General features: G+C 34.2%; 1 protein-coding gene across 9 annotated transcripts in view; it reads right to left on the bottom strand.

The window, feature by feature from the left end:
- Positions 1 to 2,902: 2,902 nt before the first annotated feature.
- Positions 2,903 to 13,703, bottom strand: part of LOC118184129 (uncharacterized) — a 63,563-nt gene continuing 52,762 nt past the window's right edge. For all 9 annotated transcript variants that reach the window (XM_085827118.1, XM_085827124.1, XM_085827121.1 and 6 more), the window contains 2 exons: positions 6,866 to 8,850; positions 2,903 to 6,769 (listed from right to left, as the gene is read on the bottom strand). The gene's annotated coding sequence lies outside the window, so the exon portion shown is untranslated. The remainder of the gene's footprint in view (positions 6,770 to 6,865; positions 8,851 to 13,703) is intronic.

Genomic DNA, 13,703 nt, shown 5'->3' on the forward strand with positions numbered 1-13,703 from the left:
CATTTCTCAATCCTGTTAAGAACGAACTGAAACTGTCTCTCGACAAATCTCATATCTGCACCACGACAACTTATTTGCAGGTCATCTACATATCACGGTCAGGATCACGTGTTTCGTGTCAATCGACTGGCCTCCCTTTCGCATCTTGATCTGCCTAGCACCACAGACATTTTGGTCAGCTAACTCGGAGACGAACTCTTCTTCTGAAGCACACAGAAGGTCGATCTCTGAGATCACACCTGTGCAGGAATTAAGTGTCTGACACAGTTATAGATACCTGTCCAAGTTTGGTTTGAGGTAAAAATGAAGCAGACTGGGTGGTCGAAACGGTATCAGTAAACAGGTTTCCATAACGGAGAGGCTTTATGTTCCTTGGCTCACCTATGCATGAATGAATGTATTTGCTTACCAGGAAAGGAGACATCTTTTGGAATTCTCCAGAAGCACTGGAAGCAAGAACAAAGCACGGACAGTCATTAGTTTCTTTGGCATTTGTACAGGTATGGATTTTCTTGCTAAGGGATTTGTTAATAATTTCGATATCTTTGGCATTTACATCAGTACGGATCTTCTTGCCAATGAATTCGTCAATAATTTCGATATCTTGGTTGGTTTAATTTGACTCAGGTTTTTTTTAGAATAAAAAGAGAAGCCGTGATTGAAAGAGAAAAAATTCGGGTCCGCCCACCACGGGAGCACAGATTCCTGTGTTAGGGCTAGCCAGACCTATACGCAAACTGAAGCCCCACAGTAGGCTTTCCCGAAAGCAGGTACTCCCGAGAGTTTATCCCCAAGTCACTGATACAAGGACTAGTGACCAGTCGATTGACACCCGTGAAGACGACTAAGGTGCCTCACGTTTAGCTGAATCAAAGGCCAAAGCAGTGTGTTGGGGAAAGTACCTCGCCTTTCAACTACCAGGACCCTCCTTTCCAGCGACATGGCAAAACACGTGGGCAGTTTTCTCGCCACTCGAAAACAACATGCAAGAGCTGTTCCAGTTTCTCATGACGAGCCCCAACCTCCGATGAGGAAACCACAAGGGTGAAAGAATGGAGAAAAGTTTCAGCTCAGAGAAGAGGAGACGGAAAAGAGGATAATCACTGGGGACCCAGGATCGTGACACCCGTCTCACCAAGATGATTCCCTGAAGGGCTAGGGTACCTCGGGATTGCTACACCCGTACTTACAAAAGTGAGCCCCTAAGGGGTAAGTTCACGATGAGTAATTTGTAAATTTTACGTTTTAAATTATAATGTATTTCCCTGTACTTTTTTAATTTGCAGTGTAGAAAAAATGTAATGCATTAACAAACGTATTACAACATATCTAATATATATTCAAATTATGCACATACTAAATTCAACATTCATATTAAATTGCTTTGAGTTAAAAAATTTATTTAAGTAGTTTTAATTATATCGATACTGTCAATTTTCAGTAGTTTTTAGAATCTCCTGTATAATTTTCAGTTATTTTTTAATACCAGTTAATATTTTAATGCATGATTTATAATTAGTTATCAGATTATTTATGTGGTCTGCTTTTAGATAATATATCAGTTTTGCATATTTTTTCTTTTGGATTTATGTGATTACGGCAAAATCTCGAGGGCTATCTACTTAAGGTGAGGGTTGCCTTTGTGGAGGACTAAGAGAAATTAGCTCGTATACACTTGGGGAAAATCGCGAAAACGCTCATGCAGCCAGCTCGTTCATGGGATTCGGACCGAACTACCAGTGTATGCCCCCACATATGGTTACGCCAGATTTTTCTCGATTTTGGTTCAGCTGCATCATGTATTCCAAAGTAAAACCGACAAGAAAAAATTTTTCATTTCCCCCCTTTTCTGAATATCTAAGAATCATTTTGCAATGCCCCCTTTCCTTGATGCCCAAATATTATATTGCTTATATTGCTTAATTCAGCCCTGCTGATAATGATAAATTTTCTTTTAAAGGGGTCTTCCTGGAGCTGTTTCCCATACAAAGGTGTGCTGACTATCCTACAGTTTTCAGACGAATAATAAGGCTTTTACCGAAGTTTGAGAGTCGTGTAAATCAATGTCTAGTTGATATTTTTTCTGATTATATACTCTGTGTTTTGTGTCCATGGATATCAACTATATATTAGTTGTTAAGACTGCCTTGAATTACATACTACTTGAATTATTACATGTTTTAATTTTTGCATTATTAAAAATGAGCACGGTTCATAAATAGGTTAAGATACTGTTAACGGACTTGGTATTTAAATAGCTAATGTTAGTTGAATTATAAATTAAATTGTTTTATTCCCCGTGCAGTGCGGCGCGTGACGAATATTAAAAGAAAGCCAAGCCGGAATGTTAAAAATAAAAGAGCATGTGCATTTAATATTTAATAAATAAATATCTCTTTTTGATTTCGAGAAAATTCCAGAAAATTCTCGCGCATTTAAAAAGCTTATATAAGCGGTATGAAAACTTCACAGTTCGTTATTGTTATTCATTTAGTTTGTTGTTGTTTTAAGAGTTTTTTTTAGAAAACTGCTCTTGTTGACTGTAGCGAATTCGCAGATTAGCTTTCTCTAGCTGTTTTGAATTAAGTTCTCTTGAGCGTTTGAGTAGTTAGAAGATAACTACTGTGTGTGATACTGCACGATTATTTGAGGACATTTAAGCTTATTTCTTGTGATAAGAATAAATTTTGTTCATTTTTCATCGGACTTGTGCATTCATTTCGTAACGAACCCGTACGCACGCAACAATACTTAACAGTAATTTATCACTGTACACATAAAGCATGATTTTTTTTCTAATTTTCATTATTTCCTTAAACTAAATGAGAAAATTATCGGAATGTTTTGACTCTGCAGCTGGGAGACAGGATATTTAGACAGAGGAAATAAGTAAATATTAATATTTGTATTATAATATTTTATTTCCTTTCTTATTTTTACATTAAGTGATAAAGCTTGGGTAACTAAGACTGAATGAGTTTATAAAAACAATAATTTCTATCTTCAGAATGTATAACACTGAAGGGTTTCTTAAAAATTTAATACTGTTGTTCACATAGCTGCTGATTTGACAGCTGCTTTTATGCATAGATTACAGGGGATATTATAATGCAATGCAACTGCTGATTCAGATTCAAATTTTCAATACAAACACATATAACAAAATGTTCATGGAAATGGAAACAGTTTACATCATGCAAACTGGTCACTTCTTTCTTTTCACTTCTTCAGGTAAAATCTTGAAAAAATTTCTCCCCCCCTAGACCTTTCACACATATCTTTCTAAACGAACAATGCAAAAAAATTTAAATCTCACTTTGATAAGTACCATAGAACCAAATAATTTTAGAAAGAAACAGAGTCATCATATGATGTTCAATTAATTTTTTAATGAACACAGTCTTTCTGCTGCTCCTAGGTTTGGCAACTAACACTGTGAAAGGATGCTTTAATTTTAAGACTTCCATGTCAACTTAAGTTTTATTAAAAAATTAATTCTATTTATAGTTATAGTTAGTTCAATTTTATGAAATAATTGACTAACAGTTCAATAATAACTCAGATTTCACTAATAAATTGATAAACTTGTAATACGCTTTTAAGAAAAAGCATACATACATGAATAAATGTCACTTTTATTAAACACTTAGGAAATTTGATATTATTTAGAATAATTTGCTTTCTAATTTTCCAAAAAATTATGTACAAATAATTTTAAATTAATACACTATAAACTAAATTCATCAAGGAAGATTATGTATAAACATTTTAAAATATGTACATGATTATATAAATATTTCAAAAGGATATGTACCGGGTGATCAAAAAGTCAGTATAAATTTGAAAACTTAATCACAGAATAATGTAGATAGAGAGGTAAAAATTGACACACATACTTAGAATAACATGGGTTTTTATTAGGAAAGCAATAATTAGATAAGCAACAATCTGATCAGAAAAGCAATAATTAGCATAACAAATTAAGACAAAGCAAAGATGATGTTCTTTACAGGAAATGCTCAATATGTTCACCATCATTCCTCAACAACAGCTGTAGTCGTGGAATAATGTTGTGAACAGCACTGTAAAGCATGTCCGGAGTTATGGTGAGGCATTGGCGTCAGATGTTGTCTTTCAGCTTCCCTAGATCACGATCACGATACATGTATCGATCACGATACACTTGCGACTTAAGGTAACCCCAAAGCCAATAATCGCACAGACTGAGGTCTAAGGACCTGGGAGGCTAAGCATGACGAAAGTGGCGGCTGAGCACACGATCATCACCAAACGACGTGCACAAGAGATCTTTCACGGGTTTAACAATATGGGGTGGAGCGCCATCCTGCATAAAAATCGTACATTCCAGCAGGTGTTTATCAGCCAGGCTGGGGGCGATGTGATTCTGTAACATATTGGCGTACCTCTCATCCGTCACGGTAGCAGTTACAAAACCAGAATCATGTATTTCCTCGAAGAAAAAAGGCCCGATAACAGTAGATGTGGTAAATCCAACCCATACTGTGACTTTCTCGTCGTGCAATGGAGTTTCCACGACAGTTCTAGGATTTTCTGTAGCCCAAATTCTGCAGTTGTGGGCCTTGACAGACCCTCGGAGCGTGAAATGAGCTTCCTCGGTCCACAACACATTACTCAACCAATCGTCATCTTCCACCATCTTTTGAAATGCCCACACCGCAAATGCCATCCGCTTCACTAAATCGCCAGATAACAGTTCATGATGCCGATGGATTTTGTAAGGATAGCATCAGAGGGTATGCCTAAGTGCCAACCAAACAGTAGTGTATGGAATGCCGGTGCGACGTGCGACTGCACGAGCGCTGACTTCCCTGTGCATAGACGAACCCGCTACAGTCTCCATTTCTTCCTGAACTGTCTCAGCAGCATTACGCCTTGTGCTCGGTCGGCCACTACGGGGTCTATCTTGTAAACAACCCGTGGCCTCGAACTTCGAAATCATTCTCGCCACACCTGGATTTGTCAACGGACCTTTACCTGATAGGATCGTAATGCTGAACTAGCACATTCCCCATTCTGATAATACAGCTTCACTAAAAGCACCTTTTCAGGTAACGTCAACATGCTGTGACTGCTGGTGCATCTGATTCTCATTACAGCTCCTTTTATGTGTCGATTTTCATGTGCAGTCACTGATGTTTTGCTGTCCAGCGCCATCCGTCAGACATTTTTTGAACTTTTTTTTGTTCTAATAAAACCCCATGTCATTCTAAGTATGTGTGTCAATTTTTACCTCTCTATTTACACTGAAGAAAATATAGTAATGTACAGAGAAATATGAGTAAATGTGTTATAAATTTCGCACCTCTATTTGATAATGTCCATAAGCAAGTGTGACATCTCTTAGTATCAAAAGGACACAGTATCGACTTGGCGTAATATACAGTTTGTAATTCATGGCATCTGCTAGTTATGCATTGACTGGATGTGAGTTCACGACTGTGATAAAGAAGGCACTGCTTATTATCTGCATGATGAATATGATGTCTTATAATACATTTGGTCACTCCACTGGCTGTCTTCTTTTCCATGCAACTACCAAGTAGGCTGAACATTGTAGGTTTTAGTCCTACAAACTCATGAGAGATTTCACCAGCTAATTCATCTTTCATCTTCCAGAGAACTTTTTTGCTCGTACTAAAAGAGGGTGATCTGGTGGATAGCCAAATGTATCCAAAAGCTACATAAGCCTTTATATCCACATAAATGTCTTTGGTTTCCAACAAATAAAGACTATCAGTATTGGTAAAAAGAAGCGTGGAATTAGCTACATATTTGAGTTTATGTACTCATAATGGAAAGAGTGAAAACATAATTGTATAAGTTTCTTTTTTTTTTTTTTTTTTTTTTTTTAAATAATGGCCACGCACTTTATTTAATAGCCATTGGCCTTGTGTCACTACAAGGGCTGGAAGTGGTAGCCATTTCATTATGAAAGCACCTAATAGTTGGTCACCATTACCTCCTATGAAGGGATGGACAGTTACAACCATGCCTTTTCCAGGATTCGAACCTGAGCCCATGGCTACGGCAGTCAGGATCATTAACCACTACACCATCTAGGCAGCAATTGTCTACAATTGAAAAACCTGAACAGAGGACAGTTCAACATCAAATAATTTTTTTTTCATCCTACAGCTACTAGTTCTTCTGTTATTTGATGGAATGCTTGGAAACTTGGAGAAGGCACAAGTTTCTTAGCTCTCTTTTCATCAGTAACTAATCAGTAGTAGTAGATCGATTTGGGCCCTTTTCTAAGATTCTCCATCGTTTTTCTGAAAACAGCATTGTTTAGAAGCTTGAAAAAATCTTTTTTCAAAGCTTGTTTTGGCCCGATTCTGTTGCTCAGTATTGAATAAAATATAACATTTTAGCCATGGAGATTGCTTGAATTTAAGCACCCTATGGATTTGTATGACTTTGAGACCCAAGGACAAGTATAATTTTTTTAATGGATGACATAATGCTGCTTTGAGAAAAGATTCGGAACTAACTTCACACTGTTGCCAACGATGAGCTGGAGCTTATTTGCTATATTTCGGGAATAATCAGACAATATTTGCTCCAGTGGATGTGGGTAATCATTGTGAAGTTGTGCAGCTCTGCTGGATACTCTAAATCCACTTCTAGGAAGCAGCCCTCATCAGCATCATCTGAGATATTCATATAATCAATGGGTTCATGCACTCATTCAAACCCATGCATGGGAAGAGGTTGGCTTATCACCCAGCTAAAACAAAAGAAAAAAACATTTAGAATCAAAACAAAAATCCATGAGAAGTAAAAAAATTATAATTTAAAGAAAAACAGAAAAATGAATAATTACCCATAAAGATTATTCTCATCTAAATAGATGATATAGTTGGAAGGCTACGTTGGATTCTAGTTAGGAAGGTATTTGTTGTTACTAACAGTCAGTCAATATAATATCATCGAAATGCCATTATGAATACCCAGTTCAATTAAATAAATGTTTATCCAGGTCCATGAATAGTTCCAGGCTGACTCCAGTTACTTTCAAAGCAGCTCGCAAAGCCAAGGATGCGACATGTGCCTGACACCGCTTATTGCAATCTGGGGGGACGTCACGAACAGGACGAACAGTTCCCTGTGGCATGGAACCAACCGATTTTCTCTAATATATACTACTAAATTTTAAAATGTTAACAAAATTGAGTCATTTTCTTCTATCTGATGATAGCTGGCAAAAACAGTTTCAAAGAACAAACATCATTCGTTTTTCAGCATCTAAAACTTGATTGTTTTTATTTGTTATAAATCAAATACAATTTTTGGTTTTTAATTTGCTTAGGCTAGGATGTGTAGGTTTGAGTGCTTTCAGGTACATCCGCAGAAACAGCTCCTGTGCTCCACCACTTTTAATGTTAAAAAAAAAACTCTGAATTCTTTTCTTTTCTTTAAGATTAAATAATCTGCAACTTTTATTCTCTTCAAATTTCACTTTTTTCCCCCAGGAATTTAAAAAAATCTAAAGGTGTTTGGAAACTTCTTCAAAGTGCCCTTTGCCACTGTTGTGCAGGACTTTGAAATGCCATAACAGCTATGTTTGTAAAATACTCAAATTCAAAATGAAATACTCATCTCAAAAACAGATTCATCTGGATCAGCAAACTTTCATTTGCAGAAAAACCATCTTACTTTGCCAAGCATCATGAATGCTTGGCAAATTTTGCAACTCCTGTACTAATGTATCTATTATCTTCCGAGTTGGTTCTGTATGGTTTGAAACAGCAAGTTTTTTTTATAGCTGCCCCTGCACTTTGTGTTAGTTTCGACATATGGCTCTTATTTATTTATTTATTTATTTATTTTTTTGGCTTCAATGCCATTTGCTGCTGAAAACCTGATGCTGCTATACAACAGTTTCTCTAGTGCTCGTCCATATCTTTGCACAGCATGATTTGCGCAGTCAAATTTTAAAACTCGGCCTACAAATGAATAACATGCAATTCTTCTGAGAACTAAAAGCCTTCTATTATCATATAGCTTTCCATTCCCAGCGAAGAATTGTTTCAGTTCTTCGAAGAAAATTGCTCTTTTGCTTTTATTTTGCCTTGTTTGACTGACTGAAAGATAAGACACACTTTATTTCTGACACCAATAAATAATATCTTTTGAGTGGCCTTGCCTATAATACATGATGTGCCTACTGAAATATTCCCACAACTTCTCTTGCACCATTCACCAACCGTTACAGCTATTATACAACAAAAAATATCATTATATTTGTCTCCATGTACCTTTGCCAATTTTTTCCTTCTGCCATGGCATTGTACATCGAGTCCCTCACATAAAATTCAATGACCAGTAATTCACAAGAGAAAAACATGTACTGTAACATATATTTGACGTTCATAATACTGAGTTTTTATTATTTTTGAGGAAACCCATTGCCTGTTGTTAGAGCTCCTAAAACACTTAAGTTATTCAGGGTATTTGATTCCATGTCAGACTCAACAGTTGTTACAGGGCACAGTGAACTGCTGCAAATGTATTGATATGATGCCAAAAGTCTATTATATTTAACGTTCAAGAATACATATTTTCATCAAATTTGTAACTGTATGTATGCTCCACTAACTTTTTGGATTGAATTATGACATGAGCTACATTAGAGATAGTGGCCTAATGGCAAATCTTGATATGGAACTCAGTTCGTAAAATTTCTTCTATTATTCCATCCTGGAGTGATTATGATTTACAACTTACACTTTCAACTACAATATCATCAATTGATTGAAGATCATGTTTGCTACCTGTATTATATCCACTGGCTTTAGATTTAAAGACCTAAATGGGAAAGAAAAATAAATTCAGAAATACTAATGCTAACTTAATAATAAGAGCAAAAATTCCATTCAAATAATCTCTGGCTTTACTATAGCTAATAACTTTCAGAAAATCATAATATGCATGAAATTTTCCATACTACTCGGTGTATCGATTTTACATATGTGAATGTTCCAAATATTTTCAATCACTTGGACAATGTACGTCAAATTTCATGACAAAAGAAGCTATATATGTTAGAAGAGTTGCAATAAGATTTTCCAAAAGCAGCAACTAGATGGTTACGTAGTTTTAAAAAGAGGAATAATTTTTGAATGTAAAGACGCTTTTCAATTAAAGTAACAAAAATTTAGCAACTTTACATTATTTTACTTAGATTGGTTTCTCCATCTGTTTGCTTACTGTCACAAATATTGAAATTAATGTTTGAACTGTGATATGATTCTTAACTAAAATTAATCTACGGGCACTTATATAAGGCTTCAACTAATTATGATTTCAAATTTAGGAGCCAAAACTTACAGCAACCAATAAGGAAAAAGCTAAATTATAACTAAATCCTTCTGAACCAAGCTTTCATCTTAGAAAGTCGCATTCTCTCTCTCTCTGCTGCTACTATCTTTATGCATCAATTTCTAAATTATGTAAGATTGTAAACTGAATTTTTTGCACAAAAATTTCAAAAGTGTTAATGTTGAATTAAGCACCAAAAACCACTCAGCAAAGAAGTAAGAAAAAAAAATTATGTAAAAATTAAAGAAAATGTATTATGAAGAAATTAAAACTTTAAGTAGAAAGTAACATGCTTCTATTCAGCTTTGGTTCCAGAGCTTGAGAAAGCAAATACAGCTAGCGAAGCTAAAGCCGAATGATATAAAACCTAATTTATATACTAGAACCAATCATGAACTATATGCAGGACTAGTGCTTGAGGTTTCAGTGCTGGCCTGCAAATAAAAAAATGACATCTTTGAAAAGATTTTAATTCCCCCCTTTTTTTTGTTGCATATTTCAAGAGATTGTACAGTTAGATCATGCAATCAAATTATACTTGGAAAACAAATCTATTAATTAATTTTTGCACAGGATTTCTTTTAAATATCTGATGCAATAAATGTGTAATATCATGTGGTAAGTATGCTATGACTTAAGATCTTTTCTAAGTGAAGATAAAGTCATAACCGTAATTTTTATTATCAAATTTAGTTTTGGCTGTTATTCTCCAATTATAAGATCAACGAAAAATTTTAACAATTACTAATCATATGAATAGTTTATAGATGGCACAAACATACACACAGAAACACATGCACAGTATGTGGCAGGTAATGGCCAGCCATGTTTGTGCCAAAAAGCGTGCCAGAAACAGAAAAATATGCAAGGAAATGATATGAAAAGGTGCACAACAGAAAAATATCCAAAATCCAAAGATAAAGTTAAAATATTTTAAATAATTCAATAGATTAGAAAATTTGAAATAACTAGATTAGTTTGAACTACTTCTGAGCTTTTTAAGTCATATATTGTGGCAGGCACCTTTACAATTACATACTTCATCCCAGATTTCGATAGCCTGCCCTTTTAATAATACTTTAAAAGATACTTCTGAAATAGTAAAAACGTTTCCCCCCCCCATAAATCTTGGCTTTCAGTTACTGGAAAGGATACAAACTTTGTCACTATGCACTATTATTTATTTTTTGTTATTCAGAACTTTCAATTATGTGCACACAGTATCCGAAAGCAGGTAAAGTATATTGATTTCGTATACATTTATTTGAAAACTGAAAGCATTTTCATTTTCCCAATTTTTAAATTCATTCCTCTTCAGTAAGTTTTTCATGTGTAACAAACTTTTTCTATGCCTGCATTATGTTCTGTCTTTCATGAAACTGCTATTCTAGCAGGTTTGACATGTGTATTACAAAGTGTGAAAGTAGAATGTGCTGTATGAATTAACTAAACATATTTTGATTATCATTTCTGCATTCAGCACTCTTCTAACATGCGCTTCTTCAAATTTACATGGATGATTATGTTTTGCAAATACAGTACAAAGTCTGTAATCCGGACTCGTAGGACTTCGGCGATTCTGGATTAGGGATTTTTCCAGATTATAGATCATCAATTTAAGTCTGGTAAGATGGCATGCAGAAATTATACAATTAAAAATATGAAACCATAATTTATGAAATAAAGAGCTATTATGATCTAAAGGGTATCAAAATTTACAAAAAAAAAAAAAAAAAAAAAAAGAGAGAGAGAGAGCTTAATATTTATTTGTTTACTTTATTAAACATTTCTTTCAATGTAAGTTGTTTAAGTTGCTTCTCTTTAATTCTATAAACGGACATAATTTCTTGTTCAGTTACAAAGTTCCACTGTTCCAGTCCTGTAATTGCTGTGCCGAGAATACCAACTAACTTGTCAATCAAAATTTTTTCGTTTTCACTAACCTCTCTGTCACTTTCTTCACGCCTTTACCCATTTTTTGCAGCAATTCCACTTTTTGCTTGATGGACATCGAAACATGCTTTCGCTTTGTATATCCTTTGGCAGCTCCAGAATCAGAAACTCTTTTTGACATAATCAAAAGTTCAAGCTTTCTTTTTATAAAATTGCTCTAACAGTCTGCAAAAAATAATAAGCCGGATCCAATTAGAAGATTAAGGAACAATGCAATCTGCAACCTTAACTGAAATAGATAATTTTAGCCTAGCTTATACCGTCCATTACACATTAAACGTGCATGCATAAACGTATTATGCGCATGCATAAACACTATGCATGCACAGAAAGTTTGTAGCTTTGAGGTCCGGATTATGGATGTTCGGATTTAAAGACTTTGTACTGTATACCTTATTCTCACAAATAAAGTTATATGCACAAATATGCTTATATAAACAAATGCACAAATTAAAAATGTCTGTATATTCATATTCTCAGCCACTGTAAATTTCATTAAACACTGCATTATATGATTCTTTCTTTTCAAAAATTTATATCCTTGACAGAGCCCTCTATTAGATTTAAATATATTCTTAAATTTACCTTAATATTTTTCAAAGGACACATAAGTCTCTATTTATGTATTGATCCTTTTTTTTTTTTTTTTTTTAAAGAAATCTTTAAAAAAAAAAAAAAAAAGAAAGAAAGAAAGAAAAAAAAGAAAAAGAAAAAGAAAACAGTATACATTCCTTTTTATAATCTAAAATATTATTCAGATATTGATCAATTTTAGATTTTAGTCAGTTTTGCTTAAATTTTACTTTCATTATTTACTTTTTAAATAATAATTTTACCAGAAAATCTGTTTCTGAAATAAAAATCAGATTTCGAAGTTTTAACTGGTACAATTACATTCGGAAATTTAAAGGTTTATCTAGCTATATCTTTTGAAAATGAACAATATGCAATGCATCACTTCATATGCCCTAATTTGAGGGTCAGGTGATCCATTGCATTTTCGTAAAATATGCTCCTTTGCAGTATAGATTATACCCATATACATAAATAAATCATTTTCACGGGTATGGAAGTAATTGTGTCACTTGCTTTCACATAAGTAAATTTTTAAATTCACCTGGTAAATTAACGCGGTGAATCACAATTATGTTTACAAACATAATTCAGCGAAAATTTGCCGTTTGTTTTGGCGACAAACTATATAAAGCCCCCTGTGTTTTCCCAGATATTGCGAATGGAAAATATATGCTTTTCTTTATGCAATTTCGCTTATGTAACATGAAAAAGCATCAAATGATATATTTATACATACATAGTAAATGTTTATATTTAATTAATAGCACAAAATGCAATAATAAACTTATTAGGCGTAAACGTATGTCCATATTCAGGCCATTTTTCTGCGAGATGCTGAACGATTGTGATGTAAGCATTCCACTTTAGAAGTTTTTGGTGTAACTTGTATCTGTAATATTCCATAAACACCGCCTTTGCCTCACTTCTTCGATAAGTTCAGCTTCGATTTCTGAACACCACTTGCCGCCATTGCAGTCCACCATCTTGAATGTTGTTTTGGTTGATGATGACGATGATGAGAGACTCGAAGCTGATAGCTGATTGGTTAAAAACGAACAACTTGCAATTTTTTTTGAACGGAAGGGAAAAATTGTGCATCTTTCTCTCGGTAGTAAACCAAGGAAGAAAAATTGTCCGAAACAGTTGTTCGTGTGAAACAAACGCCGTGTTAAGTTGCAGTAATGTTAAACTTCAAAATCATTTCTTCAAAATTTTCATTTTGTGTTGACAAAATGTATTTATAACAAAGGCAATTAAACTGTTTTATGTATGTTCATTCACATTCGGGGGAAAACTTTTTATTTATAATAACTGCATGTAAACTGGTGATCACTACCTGGAGAATGAGTTGGCTGTATTGAAATTTTTGCAGTTTTTCCAGTGATGGGATACGAGTCAGATTCCCTAAAGAAATTCCAAGGAATCCTCAACATCTCGTCGATAAATGCTGATTAAAAATAGAAAATCACTCAGATAAGCAAATATTAAGAGAATTTGTTGATTCATTCAATATGTGGGTAATAAAATTTTCACTGTGGAAATGTGATATTGTAATAAAAAATATAGAAGAAATAATACTGTAGAAAGACAAGCTCAGAGTATTTCACTTTACATTCTTTGTCATCCCAAACAGCCTTCATGATCTACCCATTTGAACCCTTCTTTATTACTAAGTACCTGCCTCTCAAGTAATGTTCTGAGCACTGTTAGCACCAAAGGCATTCAATTAATGAATTTACTATCTCACTTCTTTTTAGGATTATTTCAGTGTGATAGAAAGAAACAGCTGCTATGCTATAGGACAGCTGAAT

This window comes from Stegodyphus dumicola, chromosome 11 (genome assembly GCF_044657685.1).
Source record: "Stegodyphus dumicola isolate Sdum_Otavi_A_Nest chromosome 11, ASM4465768v1".
Classification (NCBI taxonomy): Eukaryota; Metazoa; Arthropoda; class Arachnida; order Araneae; family Eresidae; genus Stegodyphus; species Stegodyphus dumicola.